The sequence below is a fragment of the Pinus tabuliformis genome, chromosome 7, assembly GCF_031772625.1.
Source record: "Pinus tabuliformis cultivar Carrire ecotype Pingquan chromosome 7, CPIR1, whole genome shotgun sequence".
NCBI lineage: Eukaryota > Viridiplantae > Streptophyta > Pinopsida > Pinales > Pinaceae > Pinus > Pinus tabuliformis.
The window spans coordinates 471,253,801-471,269,635 of NC_142293.1; the positions used below are offsets into that span (position 1 = coordinate 471,253,801).

Sequence of the window (15,835 nt, forward strand, 5' to 3'; positions counted from 1 at the left end):
GTCTCCGGAAAAACCCAATGTGGGAAAATCGGTGCAACAGATTTGAGGGTTTTATTATTATGCAGTAGTAATTTTTGAATACAATCTCTGGATGCCTACCCGACAATCCAGTTACAAAGAATATCACTGACAAAAAGATAAGTGAAGTTACCTCACACCATCACTAGAAATCCTGGCTAATCCAGCCACTGAATGAGTTGCCCCTGTCTGCCTCTGCGCAGTCACTGCATCAACCCAGCATCACCCCTTCAGCTGATCAATCTGTTGCTTAGGAAATTCGATTTTCACCTCCCAAACTCACTCCAGCTTTTGGCTTCTGCAATCGATTCCTTCATCTGATTTTTAGATTCCTTCTTGGCTTCTGCGCTGCCTCTGTGTGGCCCCGCGTCAGCCTCTCTAGCTCTCCGCGAACACTACTGGATCTCTTTCTGCCTTCTTTGTTGAGTATTCTCTGACCGAGAAAGATTTCCCTTTGGATACTATCCCTGCCCTTGCAAAAGAATACTATCGAAAATCTTTTCGGCAGTTGCTCTGCTTCAGAAAATTGAACTTCTGATCTCCCCTTTGTATGTTCTCCAAGTGCCCCTCAAGCCTGTTCTTATATCTTTCTGTTGGACAACCAACGACCCATATTAACTTCTAATCAATGGCTTAGATAATTTGAGCTTGATCCTCGTCTTCTTCTAGAAGTTACACCCACAGTTTAGATTAATACCCATTAATTATTTTATTTTTCCTAAGTTTAGACTTAGTGTCCCATTAAAAATAATTAGTTATTTTAATAAACCTGTTTCCGAGTGGAATTTTCCAAAATAATTTTTGGGTATTGGAGAATGCATGTGTCTAAGTCTCCCTGTAAAATTTGAGTCTTAGAGCACATCCAATGCTATCTGAAATCAACACTCCCTCTTAGCGAGGAATGTGCTCTAATAATGCACCCCGCTGAACCATCACTCTGTTATGTAACATCTCCTTTTGCGCCGCTGATGTCTGACATCCAATCCATCAACTACACACAAACAATGCATCTATATTGCTGCTGACCCTGCCACTATCAACACTACATCCGTACTGCAACTCCCTCTCAATTCTGCATCCGTGCTGCTGCTGGCACTGCCACTGCCAACTACATCTGCACTGCAACCTTCTCCAACTGCTGCTGCTACTGCATCAACAATGGAAAAGCATCCCAAATTACTGAACAAGTGTTCAGTATGATGCATCTCGTTGCTGGAGTCTGACTACAGCCAGTCTCTACGCTGATCCTTTGAAGCCTCTGCGCGACCGCTAACTTCTGCTCTATGCCAACTACATTGCTGCCAACTCTGCTCTGCGCTGCTCAGTCTTTGGCACTCCTAGCCACTGCAACTGTCACTTCAAGGCACTCCCTCGCATAGTGGCCCATTTTGTTGCAAGCGTAACATCATCCTTTTCTTCCACCTTTCGGTCTGGCCTTTCCTTTGGATTTAGCCCCGGATGGTTTCTTCTTTTAGCATGAGAAGAAAAGGCAAAGGGATTGCCTTTATGTGCGGGCATTTCTTGCTCTTCCATCCTTGTTTCTTCTTGAATGCATCTTGCCATCAATTCCTCAAATCCAGGAATTACATTATTGTTGAGAAGAGTAGTCCTGAATATATACCATACAGGTGGCAGCCCTCCAAGAGTTGTGATAGTCATTTCCTATCAGGAACTACTTCCCCAATAGATAGGAGATCATTCTTGATCTCGGTGATCCTTAAGAAATATGCTTGCATACTCTCATCTTTGCCCTTCTTAATTTCGTTCAACTTATTTCTAAGGAACAAAACTTGATTTGCATCATTAACTTTGAATAAACTCACCAGTCTATTGTATATTTCCTTGGAGGTGGTCAGCTCAGAAACATAGGCCACCAGGCGCTTGTCGATAGAGTCTTGAATGATCTTCTTTGCTTTGACTTCTCCCCTGGTCCACTTGTTCTTTGCAGTAGTGGATGCATTTGATGGAGGCTCAACAATTCTGCCTCTCACATGGTGCAACACTTCCTTCTCTTTTAATGTCATATCGAGAGACATCTTCCATCCGTGATAGTCAGACTTCTCACGGAGTTTGTCTTCAGCGGGGAAGTGATCCAGATTTAAACAGGAACGCAACAAATTACAGAGATAACCATATACACAAAGATGCAGCGGAAATAATACTTCATTTCATTAATGGAAAATACTGAAATATGCTTACAACCAGAAATGGAAATAAACCAGCTAGGGCGATGGTAGCTTATCTCTGAGAAGAGATGTGATGGCTACATGCCTCTGAACTGTGTTACAATGAGGCTCGAAGGCCTATTTATTGTTGAGAAACAATGGAAAACCCTTAACATTCCAAAACCTAACCCTAGGAGATGAAACGCCAAACTGTGGGCCCCGTTTGGGGTAAATTGGTACATCAACTTCCCGGGGTCGTAACTTTGGCATACGATCTCCGTTTGACGCGTACAATAGCTCGTTAGAAAAATCTATCCGAGTACTACCATTGTTGGAATGGGCAACATCGATCCATCCCATGGACCCATGTTGCCCCTGGATTCCCCAAAAAACGTCGTTTAGGGCCTCAAAACGGCTCCGGAAGTTCAGGACCCGAAAAACTGCTAAAAATAGTAAGTTGTGCTACAATTAAGGAAACTGAAAACGCTGAGAAAGACAATGGTGGGGGTTCAGGTGGACTTGGCAGGTGGCCACCAATATCCACCTGGATCAGGAAGTGTGCTAAGGACCCCATGACTTCTTTAAGAGTGCTTCAACAACCTTCGGTTATTGCTCTAGCTTTTGCTCTTGCTTGGGCTCTGTCTTCACCTCAGCTCTGATTCCATGTTAAATTATGGTATGTTCTATGCTTAGAGCAGTTTACTTCAGATCTTTTTATTAGCCACTGTTTAACAATCACATAAAACATAAAATAAAGTGCAGATAGAACATTAAACGATCGACAGAAAACAAGCCAAGACAATAGACACAAGAGTGGCGGCTACCCAGGGACAAACCCCAATGCGGGGAAACGCTTTGATCAATTCTTCTTTAATTCTTCAATAGTTCAACAGAGAGAAATAGTACAATTCAGAATTCTGTAATTTTATAACAGCAGTAGCAAACCCTAAATCAGCAAAGTCAAACTTGGTCAAAACAGCCCCAGATTGACTTTTAGTCGAATTGAAGAACTTGGTATTCAACAGCTATCTTCAGCAGCCCAAAACAGTCCACAATAATCAGTCAAAACAGTAGTCAAAAGTTTAGCAATCTGTGGTCAGCCCTATCCAATCAAAGCTGGTCAACTTTTAGGTCAACGCTGGTCAACGCAACCCCCAAAAAATCAGCGCAGGTCTTCCCTTGGTCAACGTAACCCCCAAAAAATCAGCGCAGGTTTTCCCTTGGTCAACGCTCCATAAAACAGCCCAGCATTTGATCAACGCAGCCCTAGAAATGTCAACGCTGCCCTAAATCGTCCTTCTTCTTGCACGTGTGAGAGAAGCTGCCCTAATTCATCCTTCTTGCTCCGGAAGTTCAGGACCCGAAAAACTGCTAAAAATAGTAAGTTGTGCTACAATTAAGGAAACTGAAAACGCTGAGAAAGACAATGGTGGGGGTTCAGGTGGACTTGGCAGGTGGCCACCAATATCCACCTGGATCAGGAAGTGTGCTAAGGACCCCATGACTTCTTTAAGAGTGCTTCAACAACCTTCGGTTATTGCTCTAGCTTTTGCTCTTGCTTGGGCTCTGTCTTCACCTCAGCTCTGATTCCATGTTAAATTATGGTATGTTCTATGCTTAGAGCAGTTTACTTCAGATCTTTTTATTAGCCACTGTTTAACAATCACATAAACATAAAATAAAGTGCAGATAGAACATTAAACGATCGACAGAAAACAAGCCAAGACAATAGACACAAGATGTGGCGGCTACCCAGGGACAAACCCCAATGCGGGGAAACGCTTTGATCAATTCTTCTTTAATCTTCAATAGTTCAACAGAGAGAAATAGTACAATTCAGAATTCTGTAATTTTATAACAGCAGTAGCAAACCCTAAATCAGCAAAGTCAAACTTGGTCAAAACAGCCCCAGATTGACTTTTAGTCGAATTGAAGAACTTGGTCTTCAACAACTATTTTCAGCAGCCCAAAACAGTCCACAATAATCAGTCAAAACAGTAGTCAAAAGTTCAGCAATCTGTGGTCAGCCCTAACCAGTCAATGCTGGTCAACTTTTAGGTCAACGCTGGTCAACGCAACCCCCAAAAAATCAGCGCAGGTCTTCCCTTGGTCAACGTAACCCCCAAAAAATCAGCGCAGGTTTTCCCTTGGTCAACGCTCCATAAAACAGCCCAGCATTTGGTCAACGCAGCCCTAGAAATGTCAACGCTGCCCTAATTCGTCCTTCTTCTTGCACGTGTGAGAGAAGCTGCCCTAATTCATCCTTCTTGCTTGCCCAATAAGATGAGGAGAGAGAAGATGAGTTGAGATGAGATGAGTTGATAATGAATCAACCTCACTTGTACTTATATGATTTGCTAGGCATGTGTGCCACACATTTAGCTGCTGGCCGACCTTGACAATTTGTCAAGTAAATACAAATAAATTCATATCTCCATAAATACTTGTCAAAATCGGATGATCTTTAGATCAATCCTACACCTCTCGACAAGAGGAACTAGGAAAAATATCAGCTACCATAAACAAGGTGACCCACATGGAGTTTGGCCCTAGTTGCCAATTTTAACACACTGAAGCAGGATAATTTATTGGGTCATCAAAAAATTGGTTAAGAAATATGGATATTCAATCTAAGGGAAAGGAAGCCTAGAATTGGAAAGTAATTACCAAACATGTAGAGAGGACTGGAAAAGGAAGCTCCATATTGCTACAGGTGACATGGTGACAGGTATATTCAAAGGTGAGGTGGAACCAACAAGAAATGAGTACATTCAAATAATTCAAGTACAAAAATGTAAATATCTTCAATGCTCAAATCCTTGTGTCCTGAAGGTAATAAGATTACTTTCAAGACATGCCGTTGGGTAGAGCGATCCTTTGAAACTCTAGCCCATAGGGCTCCAGGTTGACAAAATATTGTAAGGGGGACACAGATGAGGTACAAGAGACAACAAGCAGCAATAATATTATAAATCAATGCTTCAGATAGCAAAGGACCACACTATCTACAACTTCTTATGATAACATTAGCATGTATATCCTCAAGGCAAGTTTGGGTGCCAAGTTTGAGTTCCAGAGGGATCCCTAGGATCTTATTGAACCTCACTTGAAAAAAGAACATTTTGCACCAGCCATTTCACTGAGAAGGAAAGCATGGAAAATTCATTCCCTCATTGCAGCAACAACACAAGTCTTGGATTTGGTTTATCTCTCATGTTGAAGGCTCACTGCAGATGCCCATCTAATCACATCACCCAAACTCCTTCAGATTAGAAAAGCCTACTAGAGAGCCATTATAAAACAATCGAGAAAGGACAAAGAAATAGAGTATCCAAACGTCCTTTCATTGTCTTTTCCTCCATGGTTTAGAAAAAACCTAGTTATTGAAATGGTGCACCTGAGGCCTCCCAAGGCCATAACAAGAACCCTCCAAGTCCTCGACATAATAGCTCCAGCATTGAGTCAGACATTGAGATGTCCCAACAGCTCCAGCTCTAAGTCAAAATTTGAGATGTCCCAACTGGAAAAAATTGAGAAACCATTGCATGAGATCCATAGACAATTGATGATTCAATGAGGCAAGCTCTATGCCACCTGAACAACATTAGACAAATACCATCTCAAAGTCAAGATAAAACTATCACCAGATGGGGTGCCATCCAGACTACCCCAGGACAGATGAAGCACGACCACAATCCCTTAATAAATGGCATTAAGTGGTTAGGACAGATGGCATTGAGCAGGTTCAAGTTTGGGCATGCATTACATAGATTGATAATGATAATTTGTACCAAAGTCAAGGTAACAGTGCTCAAATAGATCAGAGGGAGATAAACATACATAGGAGGCCAAAGTAGATATTTTTATAGGATGATAAGGTCATTGGCACTGTATTCCATATATAGGAACTAGCAGAGGCAATGTTTAATAGATACGTGCAAGCAGTTGACATATACTGAAAAATAAAAACAATGATGTGTAAGGTCCTAGTTGAAAGAATCAAACCACAACAAGAGATTTTTCTGTCTATAGATGCCATACAACAGTCAACTAAAGGTGTAGAAGTTGGACAACAAGGTCACTCAACTCACAAAATAAGTAGCTAATCTAAGGCTCACAAAGTCTGGAGAAGAGGATAAACCAAAGAAGGCCAATGATGTCACAATATATGATTAGGCATGCACAATATTTTCTTTTTTGATATACTTCTATTTCATAGTATAAATGATATCTAAACTAGTATAGTTATGATGGATAGAACAAACTCTGATTATGACAACAATTTGGAAGCTATTTAGTTTAGTTTAGCATCTAAATTAAATAAATCAAACTTCAGCTATAACAAAATTCTGGAAGCTATGTTCTCTTGGACCAAAAGACTGGTTTAGTTTCCCTAGTAGAAGAGCAGTAGCCAGGCATGTATTTTTTATCATGCATTGGATTAATATATAATATCAAAAAGGAACTTACACCCTTAAAAGGTACAAAAGAAAGAAAAAATAGTCAAGATAAAATTCTATAAAATCTACTCTTCTATTGTGGATCAAGGGACCATGATAGAAGAAGAGAAGCCAGAGCAAGAAGACCAGCTCAAGAAGTAAGCAAATATGGCAAATCTGTCCACTTTTTTGCACATTTTGGCATGGATCAGCAGGCCTGTCCTTGATAGATCCAGGGTTAAGATGGATCTATGCTAATGATAATATGAATATCCTTTGAAGGGTATGCACAACCTCATAGTATTGTTAATCAGGCGTATGAAATTGTCAAATTAAACTTTAAAATGTAGTTCCTCAATAAGAGTTTTCTATATTGCAGTTCAATAGCTCTTGAAAAATTATTTGAGATGGATTAATTGCTTCCATTTAATTCTTAGTGGAAAATATAAGCCAATCAAACGTGTGCATTTCTATTACCCACACATACAACACTTTGGTTGACAGGTCACTTGAGACAATTCTCTGATAAAATATCCAACAACATTCATCAACTACCACAGGAGTCAAAAGGCATTTGGGAAAACTTACCAACCATCTAAAGTCAATTTGCCTAAAATTTTCTGAAATGTTGCTTTTGATATTTTACATATTTTTAAATGTTATCATGTTATGGCGAATGATCATTTTCTAATGTTCACAGAACACTAACCAGTAACTAGATATGATCCACAACCAATTACAATTAAAAACCTATACCTGGAAGAGAGGGAACATATGTAGAAATCTCTTACTCCACCATGCTACAGGTTTAATGCAACTCTGATGGCTACCATTGAGGTCTTCCCCAGTATATAAATCTGCAGAGGATATAGCAGATTTCTAATTAAGTAAAGACAAATACATCATCTATATATGACATGAACAATATATTTACCATTACTGCTCCCCTTAAATCATTTAATAATTCTTACTGCATGACACTAGTCTCAAATATAAACAAAAAAGGAGATAATCGATTTACCAAAAAGTGGAAGTTGTAATAATACCTGTTTCCTTGAACTCGGCACTAGATCGAGAGCTTTTTGTAAGAAACACCTATTCAACGACAAGCTCTGTTTGAAGAGCTAAATTTACGCAATTCAGCACAACGTGTCCCAATGACTCTGCAACCTGCACTTTTAATAAGTTAGCAAACTGGAAACAAACAACTTATAAGGAGTTAATCACCCACTTCTACTCAAGCATATGAATATAAATTTTCAAATAAGCATTGTGAAAGATACACTCATGAAAGGCATAAAACCTAAATCTCATTTCTATTGAGAGAGAAAACAGTCACCCAGTTAGAATGATTCCTTCCCAGTCAAGTAAATGAAGAGACAGCTAAAAGGAAGGTGACCAGGTTGGAAAGATCTGGGTTTGTTTGTGGAAATATCTACGTTTAATATCCTTATTGACAAGGCATTTGTATGTAGAATCTACTCCTTCATATGGTCTATCTGATTTTCTAGTCATATCTAATTGTAAAGCAGCCAAAGTGTATTTTCTAAAAGAAGCCTGTAGAAATCTGAAAACAGATCAGCTCGGTGAGCTGTAGCGTAAGAATGTGAAAAATAAGGAACAAAATTTCCAGCTAAAACTTCTTGTTTCACTCTTATTAAGGCACCACATGTTGTCCGAGAAGCAGTTATTGGTGCAGATTCTAGATTTCGAGATGGACTCTTGAAAATGTGCACTAGCTATTGTAGAATATCCATAAGATAATTGAAAAAATATCGTTGTCTTAAAGCAACACATGATTGATCCAGATAATATGCAATTTCAGTTTTCTCTTGACCATCATTAGGACATGGAGAACCACCCCTGAAGAACATGGAGTTCCTTGAGTGACAATTGAATCTTGAGTGCATGTAGTTGCCCCATATTTTGATAATAACTGATCATTGCCCGGCTGATGTCAATTGTGTAGAATAAAAGTAAAGAACATGAAAACAAGGATGAGAACCTCTCCAAAATATGAACAAGTTTTAGCTATAAAGTGGGCATTCAAATTCATTTCATCCATTCCCAACATGCGCAACACATTACTATATGCACCCAAACCCAAATCTTTCATTACATCCATGTCCAACATACACCATTAGTGATGCAACTATATTTCCTGGTGTATTATATATATATATATAAAAGCATTCATCTGTTTTTACTAATTAGTAATCCATGTCACTTATTTTGGCATCACCATATGGACACTGCCCTCTATTGAGTGTTTGTTTTACACTACTGTATAAAAAGTATTTACTCCTCCATTTACCAAAGAAATGGACATCATTGTTGCAGCTTCCATGACCCATGATAAAGGGTTCCCCATGAAGCCCAAAATTTTCAATATTTTACTTTCCTTCTTCTCTTCAAGCTTGTTGGGTCCAAAAATATCCAACTGTTGTTGAACTTCATCATATGTCAAAGGCTCAAACCTTCTTGTTTGCATCAAAGGTTACAGAACCTCCTCAATGGGGATATTTTCCAAATCTACTGCTTCTTTGTTGATCATTTCAAGATCACCAGCCCCCTTTAATCTTCATAATTCCTAATTTTGAAATATCTTGTAGCCATGGTGATCCATGTAACATACTTCTTACAGAGATGTTTTGTCGAATACTTGGCGGGCATTCCCTACACTTCCACTTTTTGCATGCATGTCTACATGGGCACTATTCACAAACACATTCAACTCATATCCAGTTCCAATTATGTCTCTATGAATATCTTTCCCTTGCATGAATGCAACTAAGTCTGTGCACATGGAAACAACACTCTCGTAGTTGAAGGAATAAGGCTTTACACCGGCAAGCTTCATTTCATGGAACAATTTCATTGCCTCTCTACATTGATTACTTTGTACATGCCCTGCAAGCATTGCATTCCATGTTGTCAAAGTTTCATGAGGCATTTGGTCAAATATTTAGTGAGAAAACTCCATACTCTCTCATTTTGTACACAAGGCTACAAGGGCACTCTCAACAAAGAATTCACACTCAAAACAATTCCTAGTCACAGATCCATGGAGCTCCTTGCCCTGTTGCAAAGTTGTTAAACTAGTGCATGCCTTGAGCAAGCTAGGATAGAAAAAACCATTCACCTTCACCCCACTCCTTTGCATTTCATGAAAGAGCTTGAGCACTTTATTATAATTTCCATACCTTGCATAAGTTGTAATCATGGCAATCCATGATACCAAATTATGGTCAGCGATTTTATCGAAAATTAGGCGTGCATCTTCTAGACTGCAGCACTTGGTATACATTATGAAAATATTGGTATCAAGGATAGTGTTCCCCTCAAAGATATTCTAAACAATGTGGGAATGGACTTTCTTGCCCTAGAGTAGAGCTTTTAGGTTGGAACATGTCTGCAATAAAGAAACATAGTTGTTCAAGTCAACAAATATTCCATGCCGATTTTCATTATGAAAAATGTGGGTTAAATCCTTTCCCATTCTATGCTCTCTACAGTTGTTATCCATATTGGGATTTTGGTATTTTCCTTTATGGGTTTCATTAGTGGTGAGAGAATTAGACTTCGAGGTAGAATTTGATAGTTGTTCAAACAAAATTTTTCTTTTGCTTGAGGGTTAATTTCAACTAACCTCTAAAAAAAATTGTCATCGATGGAAAAATCTTCAATATCATTGAAATCGATGGAGGGTTTGCTAAGTTTGGTCCCTTGACCCAAAGTTTGACAATGGGATTTAACAACAGGGATCTGATTATCATTCACAAGGTGTGTCGCCTTAGTATCTTGAGTCTTGGAAGCGGCTCTTCGTTGCAACATTATGTATATTCATCATCTTGGTCTAGGAAAACTTGAGCTCCTAAGCTCCATCCCTACCCTTGAAAGCCCCAGGATCCAGGGATCGATTCTGATACGTCTATGATATCTAGTTGGCATTTGATTTAATGATCTTGGTTAGAAGTGGTTGGTTTTTCATAGTCTCTTTCATCATCGTCAAATCCAAGGGCGAATGACTAGTGTTGCAATTCAAAATCAATGTAATATTCCTAACCCAGAATATTCCTCAAACCCCAGCAAAAACTCCAACCAAATATGTGCAAATGATATAATAACCCAAAAGTGATAAAATAACAGTGGAACAGCATATAATAATGTAAACCGGAAATATAAGCAGATACACAAGAAATGCAGCGAGAAATGCTAAGCCATTTTATTATACTGAGCAATAAAATGAGTACAAGAGGTGATTAGACAGATGGCACCTCGACTTGCACAAGGAAAGTGAAGAAATACTCTCAGAATGACAAGAATGGCCTCTCTGCGTGGATGCTGCTGCTGCTAGAAAACAAATGATGATTTGGGGCTGCTCCCCTCCTCGGAAAAAGCTGAAACTCTGGATTCGAGCTCTACCCAAGAAACCCAGAAAAACCCAGAAAGCCTCCCTGGAATGGCCGACCCCCAAAAAACACCCTCTTGGGTTCTGCGCAGTTCCTCAATGCCCTGTGCTGCCACTGAAGGAAACCCCTCTAAACTCTGCCTGAGACATTGCCTGAAACCCTGCCAAAAATCCTCCAATGAGACGAGCATTGGAACCTTGCTCACTCTTCCAGCATAAATCCACCTGCAAACCCCAATCCAAAACTACAACCAAAAAGAACTGCATCCCTCTCCAAGTGCTGCGCAGTCCTCAAAAATGCTAATGAAACTGTTGTTGAAATGCTGATAAAACTACTGCTGAAATACTGATGGAAATACCTTACCCGAGCAGGCACTCGAAGTCCCTCGGGGCTAAGGGTGAGATCTCCGAACAGAGACACTCAATGCACTAAAAAGTGCTGCAGACCAGCTAAACAACCAGTGTGCTCAGAAGTCTAAACAACTAGCTCAAAATGCACATAACTGAATGATCCAAAATGAGGGGGCTCCTCTCTATTTTATAGCCTCTGCCTCTCACAATCCCTAGGCTCACCTCCTCCTGCGTGATTCCCCTCTTGCCATGTGTTCTTCCCTCCTGCGCAGTCCCTCCATGTGTCTGCGTGGGCCCCATTTCTGTGTCCCCCTTTGGCCCCCTTGGCTCCTCCTTAAGTCACAACGTTGTGCTACTAGGAAGTGACTTTTTATTCTTAAAGTGAGTTATGTCCCCTGTCCTCACTTTTTTTATTTATAAATAACTATAGAAGGCAAAAATTGGGCAAAATCGAATATTCCAATTAGCCATGGCTAATTAGGAATATTACAGTCTCCCCCGGCAAAATGTTGCTTGTCCTCAAGCAACTGAAGTGATGGATGCTGCAAGATCTTCTCACTCTCCCAAGTGGCATCCTCATCCGACAAATTCTTCCAGCTCACCAAGAATTCCTAGACCGTTCTGCTCCGCAGCTGCGTCTCCCTAGTATCAATGATAGCCTCCAGCTGCAATACCAAATGCCCCTTGTCATCCATGGGTGGTAGCTCATCTGTCACTGTCACTTGCTGCCCCAATGCCTTTTTTAGGCATGATACATGGAAAACGTTATGAATCTTGCTGCCTTGGGGCAACTCCAACTCATATGCACCTGTCCAACCCTGCGTATCACCCTGTACGACCCATAAAAGCGGGGCTTAAGCTTCTCAGCCCCCTTCTGCTTTAGTGACGACTGTCGGTATGGCTGTAACCATAGGTAGACCATGTCCCCTACCTCGAACTGTCTCTCCACTCGACCCCTGTTGGCATACAGCTTCTGCTGGTTCTGTGCTGTAGCCATGTTATCCTTGAGAGCTCGGAGAATATCTTGACTCTCTTGGATCCATATCTTGGCTCTGGGAGCCTTGCTATCACCAAACATCCTGTCAGCAAAAGATAAAGGATGATACCCATATAAAGCATAGAATGGTGACATACCAATGGACATGTGATGTGAAGAATAGTAGCAGTACTCCCCTAGATGCAGCCACCTCAACCATGCTCGCTGCTGCCCACTGACATAGTTACGCAAGTAGCCCTCTAACCACTTGTTAACTATTTTTGTCTGCCCATTCGTTTGTGGGTGATAACTGGTACTCGGTGTCAACTCCGTCCCCACCAACCGGAAAAGCTCCTGCCAAAACCCGCCCATGAAACGACTGTCCCTATCACTGATGATGGTCTTAGGAAGACCATGTAGCCTGAAGATCTCTCTAAAGAATAGCTCGGCCACCTGTGCTGCTATATAGTGTGCGGATATGGCAAAAAAGTGTGTACTTTGTCAGTCAGTCAACGACGACAAAGATTCAATCCTTGCCCTGTACCATGGGCAACCGTGTGATGAAGTCCATCAAAATACTCTCCCATTTCCCCTCCGGAATGGGAAGAGGCTGCAATAATCCCGCGGGATGGCTCATCTCTCCCTTGTTCCTCTGGCAAACATCGCACTCCCGGATGTGCCGGAGTACATCCTCCTTGAGGCCCTTCCATGAGAACCTCTCCCTAATGGCCCTGTAGGTTTTGGTAAACCCCTGATGTCCTGCCAACGATGAATCATGTGATGCCTGGAGTATCTTCTTCTTGAGCTGAGACCCCTCATTCAAGAAGATCCGGTTCCTGTAATAGATGATCTCATCGACCACCCTGTACCTGTCATCTGCCACCTAGCCATCCAGAACCTCACATGCAAACCTGTCCTTGAAGTACTCTACTAAGAGTCTAGCCCTCCAGTCTGTATCCAAGCTCATAAGAGACAACGTGGCTAGTCTACGTGAAAGGGCATATGCTACCACATCGTTCTTACCCTTGACATACTCAATGTCAAAGTCATATGCTTGGATCTTGCTAATCCACCTCTGCTGCCTCTCCTGTAGCTGCTTCTGCTCCAAAAGGAACTTGAGGCTGTTGTGATCAGTCCTCACCCTGAACCTGTTACCCACCAGATACTATCGGTACTTAGCCAATGCATGCATGATGGCCAACATCTCCTTATCGTATATAGAATACAACCTCTCGTGCGGAAGGAGCTTTCGGCTCTCAAAGGCTATAGGGTGACCTCCTTGCATCAACACTGCGCCGATCCCCTCTCCCGACGCATCACACTCCAAAACAAAAGGCTGCGTAAAATCTGGCAACACAAGCACCGGGCAGCTGCTCAGAACCTCCTTGAGCCTGTCAAAGGCTCGCTGCACTGTATCTGACCAACTGAAAGCCCCCTTCCTCGTCAAATCTGTCAAGGGTGTAGCAAGCCGTGAGAAAACTTTGACGAACATCCAGTAGTAAGTACAAATGCCAATGAATCCTCGAAGTTCCGTCACATTTCTTGGCTCCGGCCATTCTCTAATGGCCCTGATCTTCTCCCTGTGCACTCTCACTCCGTCCACTCCTATGATGTGTCCCAGATACAACATCTCCGTCAACCCAAACTCACACTTGGAGAGTTTGGCATAGAACTGTTGCTCCTGTAAGATATGCAATATCGTCTCAATGTGCTGGAGATGCTCCTCCCAAGTCCTGCTATAGATGAGAATGTCATCAAAGAATACCAACACAAACTTCCTCAGGTGACTATGGAAGATGTGATTCATGCAGGACTAAAATGTAGCGGGGGCGTTGGTTAGCCCAAAAGGCATCACCAAGAACTCAAAGTGCCCATAGTGACACCTGAAGACGGTCTTGGGAATGTCCTGCTCCCTCACGCGAATCTGATGGTACCGAGATCTCAAATCAATCTTTGAGAAGAATCGTGCTCCCCTCAACTCGTCCATCAACTCATCGATCCTGGGTATGGGGTACCTGTTCTTCAAGGTCTTCTTGTTCAGGGCCCTGTAGTCAATGCACATCCTTAATGTACCGTCCTTCTTCTTCACCAATACCACAAAAGAAGCAAAAGGACTCGTGCTCGGTCGAATGTGCCCAAGAGCCAGCAACTCCTGGATAGCTCGCTCAGTCTCACCCCGATAGGCCTTGGGGTGCCTATAGGGGGTGGTGATCACTGCCTGGATGCCCTGCTCAAGCTCGATAGTGTGCTCAAACCCCTGATCCGGTGGCTGTCCTGGTGGAATCTCTCCAAACACTATGGCATACCGATCAAGGATGGACTGGATCTTTGGATGTACCATCTGCCCTGTAGCCCTTGCCTTTGATGCATGCAGCTCCACTACCCACTCTATGTCTCCCTTCTAAAAGACTGCCTCCATCCGATGAGCCGACATAGTCTGAGGCGGATATGTGTGCTGTCCCCGTATCTTCTCATGCCTCCCTGTCTTCTCATCATCCCACTCCATCTCTAGGGTCTTCCAATCCGTCATGACCTTCCCTAGAGTAATAAGCCACTGAACACCCAGTATCATGTTGGTGTCTAGAATATCGACCACGAAAAAGTGGTCAGTCAATATGTAGGTGCCCATCGTCATTGAAAGCTCTGGAACATAACGAGCACACGTCATGGTCTGATCCCCTAGGACCAATACTGAAAACCCATCGAAACTTTGTTTGAATACCTCTTCGTTCAACCATCTGTGCATCGATGAAGTTGTGGGTTGCCCCACTGTCAACCAAAACTGATACGCGCTGGCCACGTATTGTCCCTCGTACGCGTAGCGTCAGATACTTGGGAAGTCCTCGCAACGCTGCAAGGGCCCTTCCGGTGGGTGCAAAAGATGCACCACCTACTGGTGGTGGTGGAGGTGGCAAAGGTCCCTGTATGGCATGGCTATCTCATGCCTCCACATCCTCCTCGTCATCCTCTTCTCCACTGCTCTCGGAGAAGACGTCAATAAAATGTGCTTTGCTAGCAGCACATCTATGTCCTGGTGCCCATGGCTCTTGACAGGTGAAGCACAACTGTTTCTTCTTCAGCTCCCTCCTGGCATCGTCGTCAAGCTGTACTCGTCCTAGATTCCCCTTTGGAGGAGGAAACCTCACATCCTTCCCCTTAGACTGAAAAGTCTGTCTCTGGGGGTAAGGCATCCAGGTCTTAGGTAAGACATCCTATAAGTCCCGAAACCTGCTGATAGCGTCTTGGAGTGTGGCTGGTTTAGTGGATCGGACTAAACTCCGAAGTGGCTCTGCTAACCCCTCAACATACATATAGACCCTCCGTGCCGTGGATAGGTCTGGCACCATCACGGAGACCCTCAAGAAATCTGCAATGTAGGTCTTTGGGCTCCCTGTCTGTTTGAGCCTCGTCAGCTCAACGAAATGCTGCTCTGGATCCCTCCGATCAAATCGCTCCATCAGTCTCCTGGTAAACT

The 15,835-nt window shown here is 42.3% G+C and overlaps 1 long non-coding RNA gene across 2 annotated transcripts in view; it reads right to left on the minus strand.

Annotated features, from left to right (window-relative positions):
* Positions 1-5,208: 5,208 nt before the first annotated feature.
* Positions 5,209-15,835, minus strand: part of LOC149247990 (uncharacterized) — a 124,989-nt gene continuing 114,362 nt past the window's right edge. The window contains exons 4-7 of one of the 2 annotated variants that reach the window (XR_016265701.1): positions 7,669-7,792; positions 7,379-7,479; positions 5,560-5,703; positions 5,209-5,424 (exon numbers count right to left, since the gene is read on the minus strand). This is a non-coding gene — a long non-coding RNA (uncharacterized LOC149247990). Of the gene's footprint in view, positions 5,704-7,378; positions 7,480-7,668; positions 7,793-15,835 lie in introns of both variants that reach the window. The other variant, XR_016265700.1, reaches the window with a different exon arrangement.